The sequence below is a fragment of the Schistocerca cancellata genome, chromosome 8, assembly GCF_023864275.1.
Source record: "Schistocerca cancellata isolate TAMUIC-IGC-003103 chromosome 8, iqSchCanc2.1, whole genome shotgun sequence".
Lineage (NCBI taxonomy): Eukaryota > Metazoa > Arthropoda > Insecta > Orthoptera > Acrididae > Schistocerca > Schistocerca cancellata.
The window spans coordinates 242,302,582-242,324,669 of record NC_064633.1 but is presented as its reverse complement, the minus strand read 5'-3'; the positions used below and the strand labels follow the sequence as shown (position 1 = coordinate 242,324,669).

The window sequence follows — 22,088 nt, the reverse complement described above, 5'->3', positions numbered from 1 at the left end:
TTCAAATCCACAATAGTAACTGGACATTTCTCAGAACTGAAAGCAATCTGATTGCTATGCAACAGAGCCCCGAAGAATATTTCTCCGTACTTTGGTTACCACTTTCAGCTCAACACGGTATCTGCAGCATCTGGAGCAGATTTCTACAACAGCGGAAGAGTGTGATCGCTATCAGTTTCACACACCGCCCTGTGTACGCTGTATGTATTTACCCACAACAGTGAACAAACAGTTACTCACACACATAGAAAGACAATACTAGGTGGTGTGGAGAACCATTTCAGTATAAAGGCCCTGTAGAGCTAAATAGTAATTAGCCTAGTAATAGATGGAGCCATTATAGTACCCAACTTTGCAATACGTTTTAGTTCGTATCTACAGTATCACTACAGAGGCAGTGGCCGGCACCACACTACGGAAACAAACACGTAACTTTTGAGTGCACCATCTGAAGATAAGCCTAAAAAGACTCCAAAAATCGTTTATGGGAATAACCAAATATTTCAAAATATATTTCTTCCATTTTTATTGCACTAACAATTTCACTTTCCTATTAAGAGTCGTTAAACTACCGTCGGCTACAGTAAGTAAGTGTAGACTACGATAGTTTTCCTTGTTGCTTTGGTCAGTTGAGATCGCAACTGCGTTACCGGAACGGTAGGTGTGTTCCATACCCACCGGACGTTATCTCATTCCGGTCGCTTTGTGTGCCTATGCAATCAATGTCTTACAGTATTTCCCTAGCAACAGGGACTAACCGAGGTGGCGCAATGGTTAGCACACTGTACTCGCATTCTGGAGGACGACAGTTCAATCCCGCGTCTGGCCATCCTGATTTAGGTTATCCGTGAGTAGCCTAAATCGCTTATGGCAAATGCTGGGACGGTTCTTTCGAAAGGGCACGGCCGACTTCCTTCCCCATCCTCCCCTAATCCAAGCTTGTACTTCGTCTCTAATGACCTAGTTGTCGATGGGACGTTAAACAAATGGCTCTGAGCACTATGGGACTTAACATTTGAGGTCATCAGTCCCCTAGACTTAGAACTACCTCAACCTAAGGGCATCACACACATCCATGCCCGAGGCAGAATTCGAACCTACGACTGTAGCAGCAGCGCGGTTCCGGACTGAAGCACCTTTAACCGCTCGGCCACAGCGGCCGGCGGACGTTAAACACCAATCTTGTCCTCCTACCAAGAAACCATCTACAAAATAAGTGAGAATATATAAAAGACCGCGTAACGTACGGAAAATTTTTGTTCAACATATTTATCCGCCTTTCTGTTACTTAAAAATGAACACTATTTATAACAAAAATGAAATTATCAACGTTTAATTCATGTTTTATTGGAAAATTGTTGATTGTGAAACAGAGGCACGTTACAATAAAAATGAAATACATTTTTATTATATTGTGCTAGTAAATGAAATTTCTTCAAAAAAGGTAAAGTTATAATTCGTGTGTTATTTTAAAGCTGTTGATTTTTAAGGTGAAACAGAGGGGTGTCATAGTAAAAATAAAATAGAGATTTATTATATAGCGCTGGAAAATGAAATATCCTCAAATAACGGCGAAGTTTAAAAAAAACTCAAAACAAAAACACATCAAACATCGCTTCCATACTTCGTCGAGCTTACACAAAACATGATTTTGTTACTTGTTACTTTCGTACTTTAAGAGGAAACTCTTGCCTTTGATAATAATGAAAACCGTTCTATTGATTACAAAATAACAGCAATTATATAGATTTTTTTGTATTTGCATACGTAAACTGTAGTCGCATCATAAGTAATTGCTTCGGTTACATAAAAGCGCAGAAGACGGTCATGCAGCTGACTTTTTTACTAATTATAAAATGCAGTTTATATTCGGTAAGGATGTAAAATATACAATGGACTAACGATGAACGATGCGAGGTTCTAATTATCAGTTCCTCTCTCACACATTCATTTATGTTTCTTTCCTTACCAGTGCCAACAATACTACCGGTAATCCTACCATTTACTACGTCATTTGTGTTCTCTATCAAAAATACCGAACCATACTACTGGTAGAGCGGAAGTCTAGTTAGTGTACAACGACAGAGTATACGGAAACGGGAAAGCGTAATTATAAAATGGTTCAAATGGCTCTGAGCACTATGGGACTTAACATCTGAGGTCATCAGTCCCCCAGGACTTAGAACTACTTAAACCTAACTAACCTAAGGAGATCACACACATCCGTGCCCGAGGCACGATTCGAACCTGCGACCGTAGCGGTCTCGCAGTTCCAGACTGTAGCGCCTAGAACCGCTCGGCCACTCCGGCCGGACCGTAATTATACTCCAGAATCGAAAACAGATCTAAAATTGGCACCATGTGTCGATCTGTAAGGCCTCAGAAACGACGTGAGACGTCGAGCACGAAACTCTGCTGCGGCTGTTCGCGGCAATTTGATTAGCCGCACGCGGGGCCGTATCGGATTCTTCTAGACGGGAGCGAGTCTGCAGGCGGCCGCAGAGGGGCGCCGGTCGACGGTAAACGCTTCAACCCGAGCCGGATCGATAGCGCGAGGCGGCCGGCGCGCGGCGAGCCCAAGTGCCGCTACGAGTTGCACAACGTCGCAGTCTCCCCGCCGCCTCATTGCAAACTGCGCCATTTTCGTCTCACAATACGGTCACCAGCTCCTGCGACATCGCAATACGGGACACAATCGGTAATTCCAAAAGTTTTACGACGATAATCAGCACAAGCGTAATGTGACAACCACAAAAATTGTGTTACTTACTTTACTTTTTCGTGTCCGGAGTTGTCAATTTTTCGGCCTAATACAGGACTACGTCAAAAGCTTCAGTCTCCCTTAGCCAGAGGTCGCCTAGAGAGCAATGTGCAGGACACTTTCTTTATTTCTCCGCAGTAGCAATTATTGTCATTAGGTTCTAATAGGTTCCATAACTGCTCGTTCATGAGCTACCCTATGAGACTTTGGACTGCTGAAACCTGACCTGAAGCTTGGTAGAGCTTTTCCAGTGGAATGGGCTTCATGCATCTTGTGACTAGCCTACAGGTTTCGTTATGGTTTATATCGATCTTATTGCGTGCGCCAATCTAGACCAGACAGCGCACGCGTACTCAGCTGCAGAAAAGCAAATTGCTTACGCGGTGGTTTTAGGGGCATTACGCTTGGCGCCGCACTTATTGCCAATTAGCTTTCAAAGGGTACTGTTTCTTGCAGCTATCTTATAATATCGGTTTTTTTCGCAGTGATTTTTGTATGTGAGGGGTTGGGTTGCTTGGGGGAAGAGACCAAACTGCGAGGTCATCGATCTCATCGGATTAGGGAAGGACGGAGAAGGAAGCCGGCCGTGCCCTTCCAAAGGAACCATCCCGGCATTTCCCTGGAGCGATTTTGGGAAATCACGGAAAACCTAAATCAGGATGGCCGGATGCGGGATTGAACAACCGTCGTCCTCCCGAATGCGAGTCCAGTGGGCTAACCACTGTGCCACCTCGCTCGATTTGTATGTGAGGGACCTGCTCAGCGTCACTCCGAGGTATGTCGATTGGTCTGTGCGCTTATGGGTAGACCCACTCCAGTCAAAGTGAAGCTTTGTATTTGCTAGGTGTGTGTGTAGGTGAAAAGCGCAAACTTTTGTTTTAGTGGGATTTGGTTTGAAAGAGTTGACATAGCTCCTAGGGTATTCTCCAACTTTACCTCTACTTCCTGAAAGGTTCTTCCTTGGGCATATATTGTGTTAATCAGTTTAGTGTAAAACAATTGTATTAATTTTTTTCATTTGCTTTATTCAACACTTGTCAGTTTTAACAATATAAAAAAAAATGCTGACATCTATAACTACAAGTTACAACTTACGAATTTCGTCTTGAATTGTTATTCACGTGTTCTTGCCATGGACACTTCTTCCTAGATAAACACACAGCCCTTTTAACTCGCTTGGGGTAAGAAACACAATCAAGTAGATGTCAATAGTTTTCGGATAACAAAGAGTACGTCGTGTGGACTGCTGCCTAAAACTAACATCTACTGTTTAGGTGTAATCACCGCAGTTAGAATTATCTCCTTTATCTTGTTGTTAAATCGTTCACTGTTGTCGCACTGTTTCAAACTCCAGTACATAGTCTAATAAAACATAGACTGTATTATTTAACCCTCGCAATACCAAGGGTACGGGTACCTTATGCCCACCTTCTCAAAATACTGAAAAAATATTTATTGTTTTTAATGAATTCATATATGTTTCAAATTTTTCATTTTAACTTAACCCAAAAATTTAAGTCTCGGTAGCACAAGTCTCTCTCCCCAGTGACCACAATAATCAATATTTCCAGGTTCAGGGCCTTCCTTACACGTCCACATCTCCTTGAAAAGTATGCTGGGAGTATGGTATTTATTGCCCGGGATATCCCCTTCGGGGTTCGGCCGCCACTTCAGCGACTTGCGTGTCAATGGTGATGAAGGACACACAACACCCAGTCCCTTGCCGGGAATCGAACCCGGGCCCCCTTGCGTGGTAGGCGGTAACGCTACCGCTGCGCTACGGAGGCGGACAAAAAGTCGAATCAAATTTGCATCTTTTTAAATTTTTTTGTGATGGTCATAAAGTCGGTAACACACGTCACTGAAAAAGTATTGGCATTGCTAAGTCGGTGGTAAAAGTTATTTTCAAGTTCTGGATTCTAATTACACATCAATACCTCTTTAAAAAGTAAGTTGTTAATATAATTCAACAACAATTAACATTTTTTAAATTTAGTGTGGGTATAAAGTACACCCTATCCTTGGTAATGCGTGTTAAGGAAAATGCCTTAGTATTGCTAGCGTTAAATTACTGTGATAACTGAAATTTTCAATAACACAAATTTAGACTTCAATTTATTGTCTTGTACTAAATAAGTAATGTGATGTAGTGTACCGAGATTCCGACAAACTTGTAACAAGACCAGTTCATACTTCAATATAGCCATCAGCGACGTAAAGGCCAAATATTGATGTCATTTCGACAGATGACTTACATGAATAAGATAAATTACTGAAAAATATTAAATTCGAGATTTTATCGTTCCATGCAGAGTTCCTTATGACTTAACTTTTTTAACCCAAAAATATGAGAAATTCTTTACTATACGGAACAGTTGGCAAACCCATCTGAGACAGTTGTCGTACTCCAACTATAGTAAAAGAAATCGTCCGTCCCCTGATCCCTATCAAATTTCAACTGTATGATTCTAATACTGAAGGGAAGAAACGTAGTTTTCATTTGCAATACACATAAAAATTTTGCTGTAAAATATTCAGAGCAAAGCAGTGACAGCAGCTTCCCACAATCGTCGAAGACAACGCAGATTAGCGTTGCCTGCAAACGCGATGAGCCGAGTATTTCTTCAACAGCAATTTCCTATCGAGTGTGAGCTCCATCTCTCCAGCGATACACACACAGACGAGTCGTTGAACGCACAAACAGAGACGGTAGAATGTAACTATTCAGTAAAGACCGAACAGAAAGGCCCCAGAAAGGGGAACCTTAACTCACGTCTACTTTGACTAAAATATCTCTGTAACTGAAGTTTCACTGAGTTGAATGGCAAGAGCCGATCGGCAGCCAGTTCAAGTTCTTTCTCGAGAGCCACGTTCTCACTGTGATGCCTGTTTCGTAGGCAGATGCAGCGTCTTGTCAAATGTGGCTGGAAGATGCACACTGACAACACTGAACTCCAGCAGCTGCAGGCCGTCAATCTCAAAACAATTTTATTAAAGCTATAATCGGGAATTTAATAGCCTCTCACCTCGGTCAGGGCTTCTGTACTGTAGCCACTCTCTTGAGAGGGGAGAAAATATTACAGTCGACTGATGCTCTCAAAAGCATAGTTCTAACAATAATAAAGCAATTTTTTTCGATAAAACTATCCTTCTTCATTGTGGCTTGTGCTGAGCTATTAAATCGTTCTATGGAAAGAACAGAGGTGATAAAATTTATCGTAACTGGACCTTATTATTTTTTGCCTTCAGATACCTTAGGACCACGTGAAAAATGGCTCTAAGCACTATGGGACTTAACATCCGAGGTCATCAGTCCCCTACAACTTAAACTTAACTAACCAAAGGACATCACACACATCCATGCCCGAGGCAGGATTCGAACCTGCGACCGTAGCAGTCACGCGGTTCCGGACTGAAGCGCCTAAAGCCGCTCGGCGACCGCTGCCGGCTTCGGACCACGTGAGACAGAGCTACTTGGTCATGGAACGAGTCCTTATATAACTCTCAAGAAGCTGATTAAAAATTAAAAACCAAAATGTAGGCCATAAATATCATGGAAAAAGAGTTTCAAAGCTTTTTGTATAGAATCTACAATAAATAATGCATTATATATATATATATATATATATATATATATATATATATATATATATATATATGAGTGACAGATAAAAAAAACGAAATATCTCAATTTTATAACAATGACAATTGATAAAAAGTGTGTGTGTGTGTGTGTGTGTGTGTGTGTGTGTGTGTGTGTGTGTGTGCGCGCGCGCGCGCACATCCACGCGCCCGCCCTTGGATTTAACCTCTCGAAGACGTTTCGATTTACGGAGCTGAGTTTAGCGGACAAGGTGTCAGTAATTCAGCTCTGATCTGTGGTGAAGAATGGGTAGGTAACGATAGTTAAAGCAACAAAAAAAGGATAAGTCTGAATGTGTCACCCGTTTTAAACGTCCAGTCGTCATCGACGACACTACACTGGCTATTTATTATCAGAGTCGTGCGAAAACGTCGGTGCAGTCTGACTGTCGGCTGGATACTGGGAAGATGTCGGTACTCGCCTTAGGTGATTCAGCGAAGCGATGGGGAACTTTCATCTAAATAGCCCTTCTCTCGCACGGAAGACTGTTATATTAACCATTGTGCTACATCACTTAGTATGAAATGACCATATGGCACTGATAACTGAGAGTCCCCACCTGGGACATTTGGCCGGCGCGTTGCAAGTCTTTTCAGTTGACGCCACAATGAGCGACTTGTGTGTCGATGATGATGAAGTGACGTTCAAGAAAACTCATCACTCAGTCCCTGAGCGGACAAAATCTCTGCCCCGGCCGGGAATCGAACCAAGGCCCGCTGCATGACAGTGTGACGCGCTGCCCACTTCATTTTTAATCTCATTTTGTTCGTTATTGTTCGTTGCATTTCTTCCAGTCGGACGTCTCATGACGCCCGTTCAAGTTCATCGTTGATCCGGTCGCTCAGTTTTTTTCAATTACAGAGGGCGGCTAATCCTCTGACCGAACACGAAGAGCTACCGTGCCGGCACCGCTCAGCTAAGGCGGCGGACTCTTGGTATGTCAGGCGGGAATACAATAAGGAATAGAAAAGGAAGCTGCATGGTTTACAGGTATCGAGCAATGGAAAAGTGTCATGTTCGGATATAGCTGCAAAAAGACAATGACGGCGTTGCAACGCGTGGTGAATAGGCCCCAATTTAGCAGGATTTCTACGAGAAATAATAAAAGTAACACGAATTAAGATATTGATGGTTGGAGAAAAAAGAGTCATGCATGCTGCAGGCAGAGTACAAAATCCATAGATTATAAGAATGACTGCTGAATTCTGGGATCAGCACTTTCTTCACATTACCCAATAGGAACCGATTACTGCTAGAAACTAAATGTGAGCACATTCTACTCGGCTCACAGTTCAAACATTTTTGTAGTGGAGTCAGACAAAAAGAGGGGGGGCGGGGGGATAACTGTGTAGTGTTAGGCGAAAGGATAATAAAGGTGCCGGCCGCGGTGGACGAGCGGTTATAGGCGCTTCAGTCTGGCACCGCGAAACCTCTACGGTCGCAGGTTCGAATCCTTCCTCGGCCATGGATGTGTGTGATGTCCTTAGGTTACTTAGGTTTAAGTGGTTCTAAGTTCTAGGGGACTGATGACCTCAGAGGTTAATTCCCATAGTGCTCAAAGCCATTTGAACCATAATAAAGGCGATTGCAACTACGCGATCAAGGAGATTCCAAGTGGTGTGGCCAGCAGCGCAATGCGGCTTGGCCCCCTCGGCGATCTTCCTTCGGCTCTTGGTCAGCAAGCGAGCTGGTCCAGAGCCAAGATGGTGGCGTGTAATTCGGAGGAGGCCCTGTCAACGTGAAACACCAGTTTCCTACTAAAAATACTGCGACTTCGTAAAAATTGCTTAAATCGTAATCTTCCCTCAAAACTGACTGTCACTGACATAAATTAACTGACAGGGGAAAACATTCATTTGTCAAAATGCAACTAATATTATCATGAATACAGTATATAACAAAACCAATAACTTACAATTACTCTGGGGAGCAATGACTTACGTTTATGACGGACATATTAAGAAACACTTTTTTGTAACAATCTATTGTCTGTGATCGGTTACAAGATACCGAAAAAGAAATCTAAAGGAAAGTAATATATGCTATCTGGAGCCATTTCGAAGCGAGCTGTGCCTGACAGCGTTTAGCTACGGGAAATTATGTGCAGATTACAGTCAAGCTAGTAAAGTAAGGTAGCGACGACAAAACGAGCTCTGTATTATAAAGTGCCAGGAAGAAATTTTTTGCTTCTCTAACCTTGATTCGGATGTGACATGTGCGGTTTCTAAATTGTGAAGGGAAAAAAATAGAGAATTGCAGGGGGCGAAGAAGTAGATGCACAAGAAGAAGAAGTTAGATCTAACAACACGTCGACGATGAGGCCGTTAGAGACAGACTGACCACGGGGCCACACCGCTCAAAGACACTCCAGGAAAAAGCATCAAGAATTGTATTGCTAACCAAGGCAATCACCCATTTCGTGTAAGATTCGCACAAGAGTTCTTGGAGTGCACAATGATGTATTGAGGTCTCAAGGTGGTGATTTTTGTTTTGGCACATACGAAGACTGGCATTTCACTAGTGTATCCTAAATCCAAATGGCGAATTGTCTGAAGGAATTTAGCAAATCGTTAAAAACCATTAAAGTATTGAATAGTGTTACTATGTTTGTTCAGCGACAAATTATCTGTGAGACTGACAAAGATGAGTCTCAGGCTCGCAAAACATATCCAGCCCATGATTTTTGAAAAAATGTAGGAGACGACGTGCGTGGGGTGAATTTTCGTGGTACATCAACCTCCACTGCATCTAGTTACAACACTGCCTTTGGTGGAAAAACCTTTGTAAAATACGCGTTTCGCGCCCCCATGAAAGCCCAGCTTATCGCTATCAACGCTAGAAATGTATGTGAAAATCCGTAGTCCGTGAATGGGATACTAACTGGTTCTTTACATTCAGTTACACATTTTACACTGAATGAATTTTGTCTGGCCCACTTTCTCAGCTCTGTGTGAAAATGTACCAGCGCAGAAAGCACGGTGAGGAGCCTCTGACTGACAGACACACACACACACACACACACACATACACACACACACACACACACACACACACACACACGGGGAAAGGGTGATGGAGAGGGAGGGGGAGGAGGGCGGGGAGGGGTGGAGGAGGGGATAGAGAGAGAGAGAGAGAGAGAGAGAGAGAGAGAGAGAGAGAGAATATTAGCGATGTCAGAATCTGAGCTTTCAATACCAGATAGCGCAACGATCCCCCATCGAATGTAGGTCATGCTGTTCCAGAAATGGGTCAGCGGCTCCAGAGCGCCTGTGCAGAATCTCTGATGGCGATCATTGTTTCGCCACAGATCGAAAGTGCCCATCTGCTATTTGGCGCTTGTAGCCTCACTAGCCCTCAGAAGTTGCTCTACTCTGAGAATGAAAATTCTGCTACGGGCGACCGTGAGCCCCAGGAGGCACACATTTCCGCCGATATTCGAGACGAGGTTCTACAGAAAACTGTTTACCAAGACTCCAGATTTGGCAGCATCACTTACGTTTGGTAAGCAGTCGGTAACCGGCTCGAGTTGCAGGCGGCGGAACGCTGACCAGGTTTTGTGGCGGCTGGACTGGTTGGCTGACTAGATGTGCGCGGGACAGCTGCTCGACATGGCGCCAACACTGGCCGGGGCGGGCACCGACGCGCCGGGTCGTGTCTACGGCTCGCGAGGTCGTGCAGAACTGGCGCGGCCGCGACGGGGCTCCGGCGCCAGACGTCGGCCGCACCGCGACGCTGCCGCCCCCGTGCCCCGCGGCGGGCGCGCGAACTACCGGCCACCCCCTAGAGGAGAACAGGACGGCGGCGGGTCGCTGCACTGACGGCTCGCGGGTAATGGACCGCCCGACACACGTGCCATGGGACACTCCCGTCTAACAGCGTTTTATTCCTGTCTGGAGACTCCGCCAGGACTTTCGTTAAAAAATCTGTCTGATCAAACATCTCCTGACGGGAAATACAACAAATCGATGTTCATTCAGCTTATTTTGCCTTCAGTACTAATGTTTCAATGATCTCATTTTGAGCCTGGTCTGCACATTTCGAAATTGAAAATCGCACTGGTGATGGATTATAGTGAAAAAAGGCGACACGCGTCTGCGAGAATACAATATTGTCAAGCAACGTTTGTCGGTGGTAAGGCCTGCTATGATATACGGGGCAGAGACATGGCCAACTACAGTAGCCCAGAAAAGGAAGATGGGAGTGGAGGAAATGAGAATGCTGAGGTGGATGTGTGGCGTAACAAGGAACGACAGGATTAGAAATGAATTTGTTAGAGGAGCTGTGAAAGTGGGACCCATGGGGAAAAAGATACAAGAGAGCAGACTAAGGTGGTACGGACACCTACAGAGAAAAGGGGAAGAGTATATCGGAAACAGAATTGAAGATATAAAGATTGAAGGAGCGAGAAGGAGAGGTGGAAGGATAAGATATCCGGGGACCTAAGGGAGAAAGGATGAAAGAAGTTAGAGGCAATGGATAGAGTACTATGGAGGAGGAGAATCCAGAAGAGCAACGCTGACCCTACGTGACGTGGGACAAGGCGACGATAAAGAAGAAAGAAAGAAGAAGACCGTTTGTTTTCCTTGTATGTCAATTGTAATACGTCGGGGCTATCCTGTAAATATCGTTTCTTTGCCTATGACCTCTAGCTTTACACAATTGCCATACTTTAATATCATCATCGTGCTATGTCCCTAAGAGTGCCGTCATCAGTGTGTAGCAGACAATGCCGTTTATAGAAACATACAGGGGGTGGAAAAGAAGTGGAAACACCAAAAACACAACACATTATCATGTCTCCTCGTAAGATGTAGGAATACCGTTAGCATTAAAAACAGCTTCCACTCTTCTCTGAATGGATAGATAAAGGTCCTTTGCGCTTTTCAAGGGGAATTTTACACCATTCTTGCTGCAAAATTGTGCTAAGTTCAGGTTAACGATGATAGCGACACACTTCCCTCCAAAACGATGTGAGCTGTGTGAACACGATCCCTGTAGTTTTGGGACACAGCACCACCACTGGGGAACAAACATTGCACCACAATGGATGAACATAATAAGCCAAAATGGTCTATAATCGTTGGCAGTAGTGCGACCTTGTAGAGTAACCATGGGGGCATAAAATACCACAACGATATCGCTATCGCTTGAGCCTTGTCCTGCAGTTACGCAGGGTCAGTCATCGTTAATCGGATTTGGCATGTTTGATTCACAAACTGTTTATTGCATCTCTGGTCCCTCTCAGAATCTTTTTCCGACCCCAATTCTGACTTCGTGTTTCGTGGCCACGTGTGTTACACCACTGCTTGCAGGCATGTTGAACAGTACGCCACGAAACGCCAACAAATCCAGCAACTTCACACACCATGGCCACGGCCAAACACGATTGCCGCTTTTTGCCACTTTATCAAGTTCTTACATTTATCCATGTTTAAGTACAATGTCTGCGCGAAACAAATATCTCACTAATCGCTTACTGCCTTATGCTCACGCAGAGGCAGTGCGCGCGCAGTTCAGCACGTTATTCAATCGTTGTGCCATCCATAAAGGTTTAACGATTCGTGTGTATGTGTGCGCACTGGGGTGACTTAATTTCTTGATCTGAGAGCTTATGTCTGAAATCATTTTGTAAATGATCCACGGAGGCGTAGAAACTAACTAAATGACTAAATAAGATATCGATACAGCTGTCGTCGAGGTAAATGATAATCTGTTCTCAGTGGTAAATGATAATCTGTTCTCAGTGGTAAGATGGGAGCAAAAACTGAACGTGGACCTCTCCTAGATGATATTTCAGTACCGTATTAGAAAACGCTGAAGGACTTGGGCGTAACTTTGGGTGAGCGCCTGAACTGCGCACAAAATACTATTGCCAAGTGCTGGAAGACTACCGCTTGTGTCTGTGTCCCCTAAAAGTGTCGTAACATATTTCCACCGGATGTGATACGTGACCTTGCGCAATCGTTCGTTCTGCCGAACCTCCACTACTGTGACGTAATCATACACGAGGAGTCAGAACGCCAGTAGGTTAGAACAAGGCATGAATGCTTGTGAGTGTCATGTCTTCAACATCTACGTCACTACTTCATACGCCGAATTAGGATGGTTCCTTGAGAACCATACACCCCAGTGCTTCGCATTAGAGTGGCAGCTACTTATAGCTGCCGCATCAACATAATCGAAACACAAGGTGTCAGTTATCTAGTGTCCTTGCTGTCTTCATCCATAAAACAAAAACATTCGCGAACTCCTCCTCTGTTGCTGCACTGCACTGTGCGCACATTTCGATGCCCTGTTGCTTTTGAGAAGGGTTTGACTCACTTCCTTTCGCCAACCTCAAACCTTGAAACAGTAAAGCCAATGCTACCATTTTCTGCCAGTTATGTTAGTTCCCTGTTCTTTACTCAGTCACATCATTGCCCCCCTCCAAATCTTCCATTAACTGTGTTTTATAAACTCTTTCGCTCCTCCTTCCATCCTTTCTCTCATGCCCATTACTGCTAGCTCTCACAGTTTAAATCTACCTCCCCCAAATCTGTCTTTTCTGTTGTTCTTCTCATAAGCGAAAGTAAATAATGTTTTTTTTGCAGTATTATATTCCGAAATGCTGTATTCTACAAGGAGCTACCAAAAATTTCCGTTTGAGGACGTTGCTGCATTGTATACGCAAACCCAGTGCAGCTCCGATGCGGGAATGTAAGAACCGCCATGTGGGAAAGAAGTTAGTGTGACCTTCGAACGGAAACATTTTTATCGTCCCTTATGTACCGAATATAACTTACAACATGCTTACCGCACTGAATGTCATGTAAAATATGTAGTATGCCTGGTTAGATGTAAGAAAGGGCACGACAGCCCCAAACTCGCCAGGTTAAACAAAATGAATAAATATATAAAATATTTCATTCATAGCAGAAGGTGGGAACATTCTAAGAACGAAGATTAGGGTTTAACATCCAGTTAACGGTGCGTTCGTTAGAGATATAGCACACACTCTAACAAACTAATAAAAAAATCAGCTTACGAGGAGCCCAAAGGATTTATTGGTGCCCATCTCCTGCTCCACTGAGGAATTTCTTAGTAGAACCGACTAATGTGTTTATATTATTATTATTATTATTATTATTATTATTATCATCAGATAATGCGAGTATTATGTAAAATGTTACGTCTCTAAGTCTTATACGCAGTAATGTGATAAATGCAAGTATGTGTGGTCAACTGATATTTCTCTTTGATGATGCATGGTTATAATACTCCAAGAATCGTATGTACCTCAGTGTACTGTGCATTCACATGTTTCGTGACAATATTTTAAAGATTTTTTGACTTATTCCCCATCCATGGGAACCATTTCACTTGAGATATGTGCAAGGCATATCTCTTTTTCTCTGTATATATGTATTGTTTATTCTTGTTTTATGGCATGTTCTACATCCCTGAGGGTCTTCTCACTATGGATCTGTGGAACGAAAAGTGCATCTAATGTAATCGAAACGGGACGGCTAAAGACATTGTCTGCGTCCTTTTCAATGTTACCTCCACACAGCAATGGATGTAATTTCTATTTATTTATTTTATTTCAAACTGCTTCGGGCAATCGTACAATCAGCAAGAGATCGAAAAAAAAAAAGAAAAACCTCTCTTGTTGCGTTACATACAGTGCACGAACATACAAAATTTCTGAAACTGATATCTGTATACTTTGTATCATGAATATAAGGACGCTGAATACTGTTACACAGCAAGTTAGGCATTTCTACAAAATAATCACATCAAAGGACCAATCAGGTAACAAATAAAAACTTGAAGGAAAAATTTTGCTATCGTGTTCTCGAGTCCAAAGATTAGTTCGATGGAGCTTTCCAACCTAGTCTCTCCTGCGCAAGCTTCTTCATCTCTGTGTCACTACTGCAGCTTACATCAATCTGAACTGCTTACTGTAGCCTTCCTCTACAACTCATACCCACTGCACTTCCCTTCATTACGTATCTGTGATGCCTCAGGATCAATCGATCCCTTCTTTTACACAGATTGTGCCATAAATTTATTTCCTCCCCGATTCTCTCCTCATTAGTAATCATGCTTGTCAATCTAATCTTCGGCATTCGTCTATGGCTCTACTTTTCAAAAGCTTGCATGTTTTTTTGTCTGAAGTTACAGTTTATCGTCGACGTTTCACTTTCACGAGGACGACGTTACCGGCTGAAGGCCAGAGAACATTTCAAAACTTAAGTTTATTATTCCTTGTTAACAATTTTTTTTCTTTTTCAGAAATGCTTTTCTTGCACTATCAGCCTGCACTGTATATCCTCTCTACCTCTGCCATTGTCAATTATTTTGCTGCCCAAATAGCAAAACTCATCTGCTACTTTTAGTGTCTTATTTCCAAACCTAATTCGCTCAGCATTGCCTGATTTAATTCGACTACATTCCAGGACCATTGTTTTACCTTTGTTGGTGCTCATCGCATAATATTTTTAAGACATTATCCATTCTGTTCAACTGTTTTCCCAAACCCTTTGCCTTCTGTGACACAATTACAATGCCATCCTCTAAGTTTTTACTTCTTCTCTGTGAATTTTAATTCCCATTGAAAATTACTCCTTTCTTTCTTCACCGCTTTCTCGACGTCCTGTTCCAGTAACACTGCGAAAGAGGTTACAACCATCTCTCACTTTCCTTCTCAACCACTCCTGTACAAGCTGTAAATAGCATTTCGCTCTTTCTGTTTTAAGTCTCCTGCCTTTATAATTTGAAAACGTTCATTTCAGTCAACATTGGAAACCGTTTCTCTTCGTCTATATATACTATGAAAGTAGATTTGCCTTTCTTCAACCTATCTTTTGTGGCCAATCGTGGGGACAGCATCTCTTTTTGTGTGTCTACATTTCTGCGGAACCCAATCTGATCATCCCAAAGTTAGGCTTCTACTATTTTTGCAACTGTTCATTAATTAAAACGTGTCAGTATTTTGTAATATCACATTCGCCATCACGTGCCTTCTTTCGAACTGGAGCTGTTGAATTATTCTTTAAGTCTGACGATATTTTGAGTGATTCATATCAGATGAATAGTTTCGTCGTGGCTTGCTCTTCCAAGGATCTCAACAATTATGCGTCGTTTACTCCAAGAGCCTTGTTTCTACTTACGTCTTTCAGTGCTAATTCCTCTCGCAGTATCATATGTGCCGTATGACAGTTGTGTCTTTCCGACTTGCGTGCGGTAAATACGGAAACGTGAACTATAGTGACGTTATCACCAAATATGTTCGAACTGGACCACGTGTTGTGACCCTTTTCTTGGCTGCCGAAGGACAAACACTGGTAGGCATTCGTCGGAGAATGAAGGATGGGGTAGCACACTTGCTGAAAACCACCGTTGTGGAATGGTGCGCCAAGTTCTGTGCTGGTCGCGACTCGACACAAGACGTCGGTCGATGTGGGAAGCCAGCCTTATTCATCTTGTTGGCACCAAGGAACTGGTGTCTCTGTTACTGGAGAAGGGCAGTGCGCAGCGCTGGAGAAATTGTTGTTGTTGTGGTCTTCAGTCCTGAGATTGGTTTGATGCAGCTCTCCATACTACTCTATCCTGTGCAAGCTTCTTCATCTCCCAGTACCTACTGCAACCTACATCCTTCTGAATCTGCTCAGTGTATTCATCTCTTGGTCTCCCTCTACGATTTTTACCCTCCACGCTGCCCTCCAATACTAAATTGGTGACCCCTTGATGCCTCAGAAAATGTTCTACCGACCGATCCCTTCTTCTAGTCAAGTTGTGCCACAAACTTCTCTTCTCCCCAATCCTATTCAATACCTCCTCATCAGTTATGTGATCTACCCATCTAATCTTCAGCATTCTTCTGTAGCACCATATTTCGAAAGCTTCTATTCTATTCTTGTCTAAACTATTTATCGTCCATGTTTCACTTCCATACATGGCTACACTCCATACAAATACTTTCAGAAATGACTTCCTGACACTTAAATCTATACTCGATGTTAACAAATTTCTCTTCTTCAGAAACGCTTTCCTTGCCATTGCCAGTCTACATTTTATATCTTCTCTACTTCGACCATCATCAGTTATTTTGCTCCCCAAATAGCAAAACTCCTTTACTACTTTAAGTGTCTCATTTCCTAATCAAATTCCCTCAGCATCACCCGACTTAAATCGACTAATTAGGGCGTGCAATTTAGGTGAAATCCTCAGGAAAACTGTGACAATGGGGATTGCTGCTTCAAGATAACCCACGTCCCCATATCGCAAATGCAACGCAGAAATTGCGCCAACTCATGTGTGAGACACTCGAGCAACCGCCCTATAGTTCCGACCTCTATCCATGCGATTATCTCGCTTTCAGTCCCTTAAAAAAAGACTTTTAAGGGTTGAAGATTCCTGTCGAACGAGAATATGCAGCAGGCAGTTACCGATGTCTTCACTTGTTTTATCACACGTAGGTATCTTGAACCTGGTGCGTTTGTGGAATGCTCAAAGCGCACGGTGATTTTTACCGCCTGTCATACCATTCTAGACTATACGGCTTTCAGACGGAAATTTTTTGATTGCCCCTTACAGGAAAAACTTAACTTGAAACAGATGATGGAAAACAATCCCATAATTTCGAATAATGCAATACCAGTGTGCTGCTTAACACAGTCACGTCGATTACATATCTAGGAGTAACGCCTGTCTTTTTCTATCATTCATTTCGCGACTGGAACAACGAAAGAGAATGCCTGCAGTAGAGTCGGCGAGAGTTGGTCCGTTATAGCTGGCAGCTCTGTTAAACTGAGAAGCGCAAACGTCTGCAGGCGAAAACAATAGTTGTCTATACAGCTGTGACAATGCCGGAGCGCTGTGATAGAAACGTATGAAAAACCGCGTTACGTTATACGTTGAGGTACACGCGCGAGGCAACCGCTCCACTGCAGCTGTCTTCTCTTGCTGACACAATGTACGCTCCACCATGCGTCTTGGGATGGCATGCTGAGTATGTGTGTGCTGGCCGCTGTGGCCGAGCGGTTCTAGGCGCTTCAGTTCGGAACCGCGCTGCTGCTACGGTCGCAGGTTCGAATCCTGCCTCGGGCATGGATGTGTGTGCTGTTCTTAGGTTAGTTAGGTTTAAGTAGTTCTAAGTCTAGGGAACTGATGACCTTAGATGTTAAGTCCCTTAGTGCTTAGAGCCATTTGAACCATTTTTGAGTATGTGTGTACATGATGAATGCGAGTCCAGACTTGATCTTTGTCCCCCTCCGTTGATAATGTTTCCAAGTGTCAGTTCGTGTCTAAAACGTTAACTGTTTCATTCTAATACCCCCGCCTCCCTCTCCCAGTGATATACACACAGCTGAAATCACACGTTGTCGAAAGTCGTTGGTAGAGGCGTGTGTTAACACTGTAATAGCTGTTGAAGTCTGTACAAATTCCGAATGCGAAATACTTTGGGTGAAGATAAGTGTTAAAGATTGATCAAACATGGTAATCGGATGCTTTCATATACCCTCCTGTCTCAGGAGCAGTAATGGCGTAACGTTGGAGGAAAAACTTGGAGAAGGTTGCGCGTTTGTTTCCGCGTCATGATACAGTACCAGGGACAGATTTTAACTTACCACTTGTAACAGACTCCGAGGTTCTACGTAAAATTTCACCTATCGAGTGGGCAGAGAACCCTAAGACGTTTTCGTCTTATGTTAAATCAGTAAACAGATTTGTAGATATCTATGCGGACACTATGAAATGATATCGAAACGGAGATTGATGGAGAGAAGTCAGAAATAGTAAACGCCTTTTTACAAAACTGTTTCACTGAGAAACACCGTACCGCGGTGCCTCCGCTAAATCGTAGCACGAATCGAAATAAGTAAGCGCGGAACAGAAAATTAACTGAAATCGCTCAACGCTGCAAACGCGACTGGACATAATGGGATGCCTAGATACGATCACACATGGAGTACGCGAATGCGTCTGATTCTCTTCTAGCTGCAGTAACAGTGGGTCGCTGCAGGAGGGAAGCTTTTCTAGTGATTGGAAAACGCGGAAGACATTCCTCTTTTCACGAAGGGTCGTCGAACACATACATAACATTATACCCCTTATCGTCGACGTCAGTATTTTTAGAGCTTTGAAATACTTTTCATATTCGCGAATTATGACGTATCTAGAGACTGAAAATCTGTAGGAATCAATAAGGATCCAGCAAACAAGGATCGTGCGAATCCCAGCTCGCTCTAGTCATCCTCTAAGTCCACGAAGCAGAAGATACCGGCGTCCACGCCGATCCGTGTCCCCTGACGTCCATAAGGCGTTCAATTAATTCTAGACAGTCGCTTAATGAACAAAATGCGAGATTACGGAAAATCAGACAAACTTTGTGATTGGATGGAAGAGTTCCTAGCAAACAGAACATATCACATCATTCTTAACGGACAAAAATGTAGGGTCGTGAAGCTAAGTTAGAGCTAATCAAGTGGTGGCGATTAAAACGGCAACACAAGGAAGGATAGCACATAATGAAACTTTACTAATGTGCGTAAATGTGCAGTAAGAAGAAGAATACATGGTTAAATCTGTAAGTGATTTGGTGGTATACTGGACGAGAAATTTACATACAGGACTGCCAGCTCTGGCAGCGACAACGACTCCAAAGTGTCTGGACGTCGAGTCGAACTGAGCTCGGATGACAATGGTAGGTCGTTCAGTGCTGCTTAAACTCTATGCCAGAATTCATCAATCGTTATATCTGAGCGTGTGGTGGCATGCCCGTCTCTCAGCAATCCGTGACCAGATGTGTTCAGTGGGTGACAGTCCTCGAGAACATGCTGGCCAAAGCAACAGTAGAATGCCCTCTGTAGTAAAGTAAGTCAAAACAACACCGACAACATACGGTCCTGCGTTATCTTGTTGAAAGATAACGTCACGGGGATCTCGAAGTACGGGCACAGTCACTGGCTTTAATGCGTCAGAAATGTAATGCCGGGTGTCCAAATGAGTAGTTATGGGGACCAGTGGTGACTGCATGAGATACTCGATGGCACCCCATCATCTGCTGGACTCTTACGGTGATTACGAAAGCAATCTGCAACGCTCGTTCTCTCTGAAGCCTCCATAGACGAATGCGTCCATTTTGATGATGTACGCAGAACTGAGACTAGTCTAAAAGACGACAGCCTGCCAGTCTGGTGTCGCCTGCTGCGTCAAGAGAAGCTGCAACAATGGCTGCCGTGCTGTTCGAGACGACGTGCGCGTGGATATAATTTCCTGATAAAGCACGTAATCTGGTTGTACAATCCTGCACGTCTGAGCGAACAATGTGTGTGTCCTCTCTGGTGCTAGTCGCGTAGGCCCTTGATTCCATTTTCGCATGACAGTATGGTATCCCAACCAACGCGAGCAGGAATGTTGCAGAACGATAACCACAGTCTCAGCTGGCCACAATCCTGCTGCTGTCGAATTCCGACATTATGTTGGACGATATTTTGTCATCTTACATGAAACTTAATACGATCTCCTTGTTAGCAAGTAACATTTAGGTGCAATTTCTGAACGAGGAACCCGTTGTGTAATCTCTTCTTATCCTCAGAAGGTTATTACACACTGTGTTTCGTTCTGTCTTGAAGTGGAAGAAGAAGAAAGTTTGTTTACTGTCGCTCTCTCTAATGTGAGCAATGCAATAGGCTGTCGAGGTTTTACTCATTGCACGAAAAGGACTACTAACAAATATCCTTGAAGAGATCAAAATATATTCACACACACAAGATTACCCCCAAAGAAATTCTAAATGACCAGATCGATTTGAAACAAAAACATTACATAGAAAATTTTACTAAACTATCCTCCCAAATACGAGATGAATAGAAAAATCTACAAACAGATCATGTTACTCTGAAATTAAAAATAACCATTGAAAGCATAGTTTAAAAATAAAACAACATCGGGAAAATGTCGTAAACCTCGCGCACTACAACTCCTTATACAGTAGTAACAGCAACTGAGGCATCGACATCATAATATGGATATTACGACCACCTGATGTATGTAGCAAAGCATAATTCTATAATATGTTAAGTTACCTACTTCAAAATCTGAAATATTGTACCAAATTATGTATTGTCCACATATAACCTAAAGATGGGAATCACGCCGAAATAGGCCTGTTGTAATAAAAAATATAACGAACACAGCAGCGCCTTAGTCTCATAGCGTAATACATAACGTCATTATACGACATATACGACGCAGCGGGTTCAGATGAGTACAAGTTTAAGTTTGCTGAACACCGTTTTCACTTTGTTGCAATTGTTATGTCCAGTAGTAAGAACTTCCTTACCATTATGCAGCGACGGTACTCCCTTATAGACGACAGCATCGTCAGCGAAAACTCAGACTGCTGCAGACTCTATTTGCACGGTGAATATTTAACACAAACTAGAGGTGTGTCCTAAAAAACGACATAATAACCACTAATGTTCTCGATAATTATAAACGAAGTATCAGGTAGGGTCTGCAGCGCCCTACGACCGTTTGCTGTAGGAGCTGTCGTCTACAAAGAAATACTGTTGCTGGATCCTCGCAAGGAAAGACTTTTGGTCACTGCTGCAATATTTTATTATACTGGTGAGATTACAGGTGAACAATTGTAGCATTAACTTGGAAACTTTACTACAAAAAACTTTACTACAAAATGAGAATAATAAAGAATAGAGACGAGCAACTTTCGAACTATCTTAACAAACGCATAGATCCACCCTCAAAACCATCTCCAGTACGCTTTATTACACTTCAACGGTTGTATTTTGCAGTTGTCGGCGGATTTCTTCGAAATTTTAGACATTAGACTATGTTGGGAAAAAAAATGGTCATGTGCGAATAGGACTCGTGCACGGCGAGTTCCTTACAAACTTAATTATATACACTGTTGTCAAAATTAAAGCAACAAAAGGAAATTTTGCAAGGTTGCGTTTATTTTTCCAAAACAAACAGTATAAACGGGTGATAGTAGAGCAGGAACAAAGTAAAGAATACAGAACGTAGGCAACTGCAATATGCAGAACGGTAGACAAAAATGATCGTTTTTTCCAACTTAACGGATTTGCACATACATTCCGACAACTGGTTAATGTGCTCAGTATGGGATGTGACCATCTCCGGCAACAATACAGGTCTGACAACACGGGGCATGCTGTGGCCGATGTCATCAATCTCTTGTTGAGGCAATAACACACCTTCTTCCTGCAGAACGGCTCACAAGTCTCAGTGTGATTGGTGGATGCTGACGTGATGCAACCAGTCTCCTTAGTGCACCCCACACATGTTCTACGGGATTCAGATTGGGAGAGCGTGCAGGCTACGACTTGTGTGCAATATCTTCCGTTTCCAAGAAAACATCAATCACCCGTGCTTCATAAGGTCGGGCATTATCGTCCATCAATACGAAGTCTGGGTCCACAGCACCTCGTAGCAAACTGCACATGAGGTCCGAATATCTCGTCACGATACGTGGCAGCAATTAAACCTTGCCGATTCACCCGTACAGATGGTTCAAATGGCTCTGAGCAGTATGGGACTTAACTTCTAAGATCATCAGTCCCCTAGAACTTAGAACTACTTAAACCTAACCAACCTAAGGACATCACACACATCCATGCCCGAGGCAGGATTCGAACCTGCGAACGTAGCGGTCGC

General features: G+C 43.2%; 1 protein-coding gene across 8 annotated transcripts in view; it reads right to left on the bottom strand.

The window, feature by feature from the left end:
• Nucleotides 1-22,088, bottom strand: part of LOC126095726 (endophilin-A) — a 536,080-nt gene that overhangs the window by 421,941 nt on the left and 92,051 nt on the right. For 7 of the 8 annotated variants that reach the window (XM_049910480.1, XM_049910484.1, XM_049910487.1 and 4 more), the window contains exon 1: nucleotides 9,901-10,068. The exons of the other annotated variant lie outside the window; for it this stretch is intronic. The gene's annotated coding sequence lies outside the window, so the exon portion shown is untranslated. Of the gene's footprint in view, nucleotides 1-9,900; nucleotides 10,069-22,088 lie in introns of those variants that run through there. 8 annotated transcript variants of the gene reach the window in all.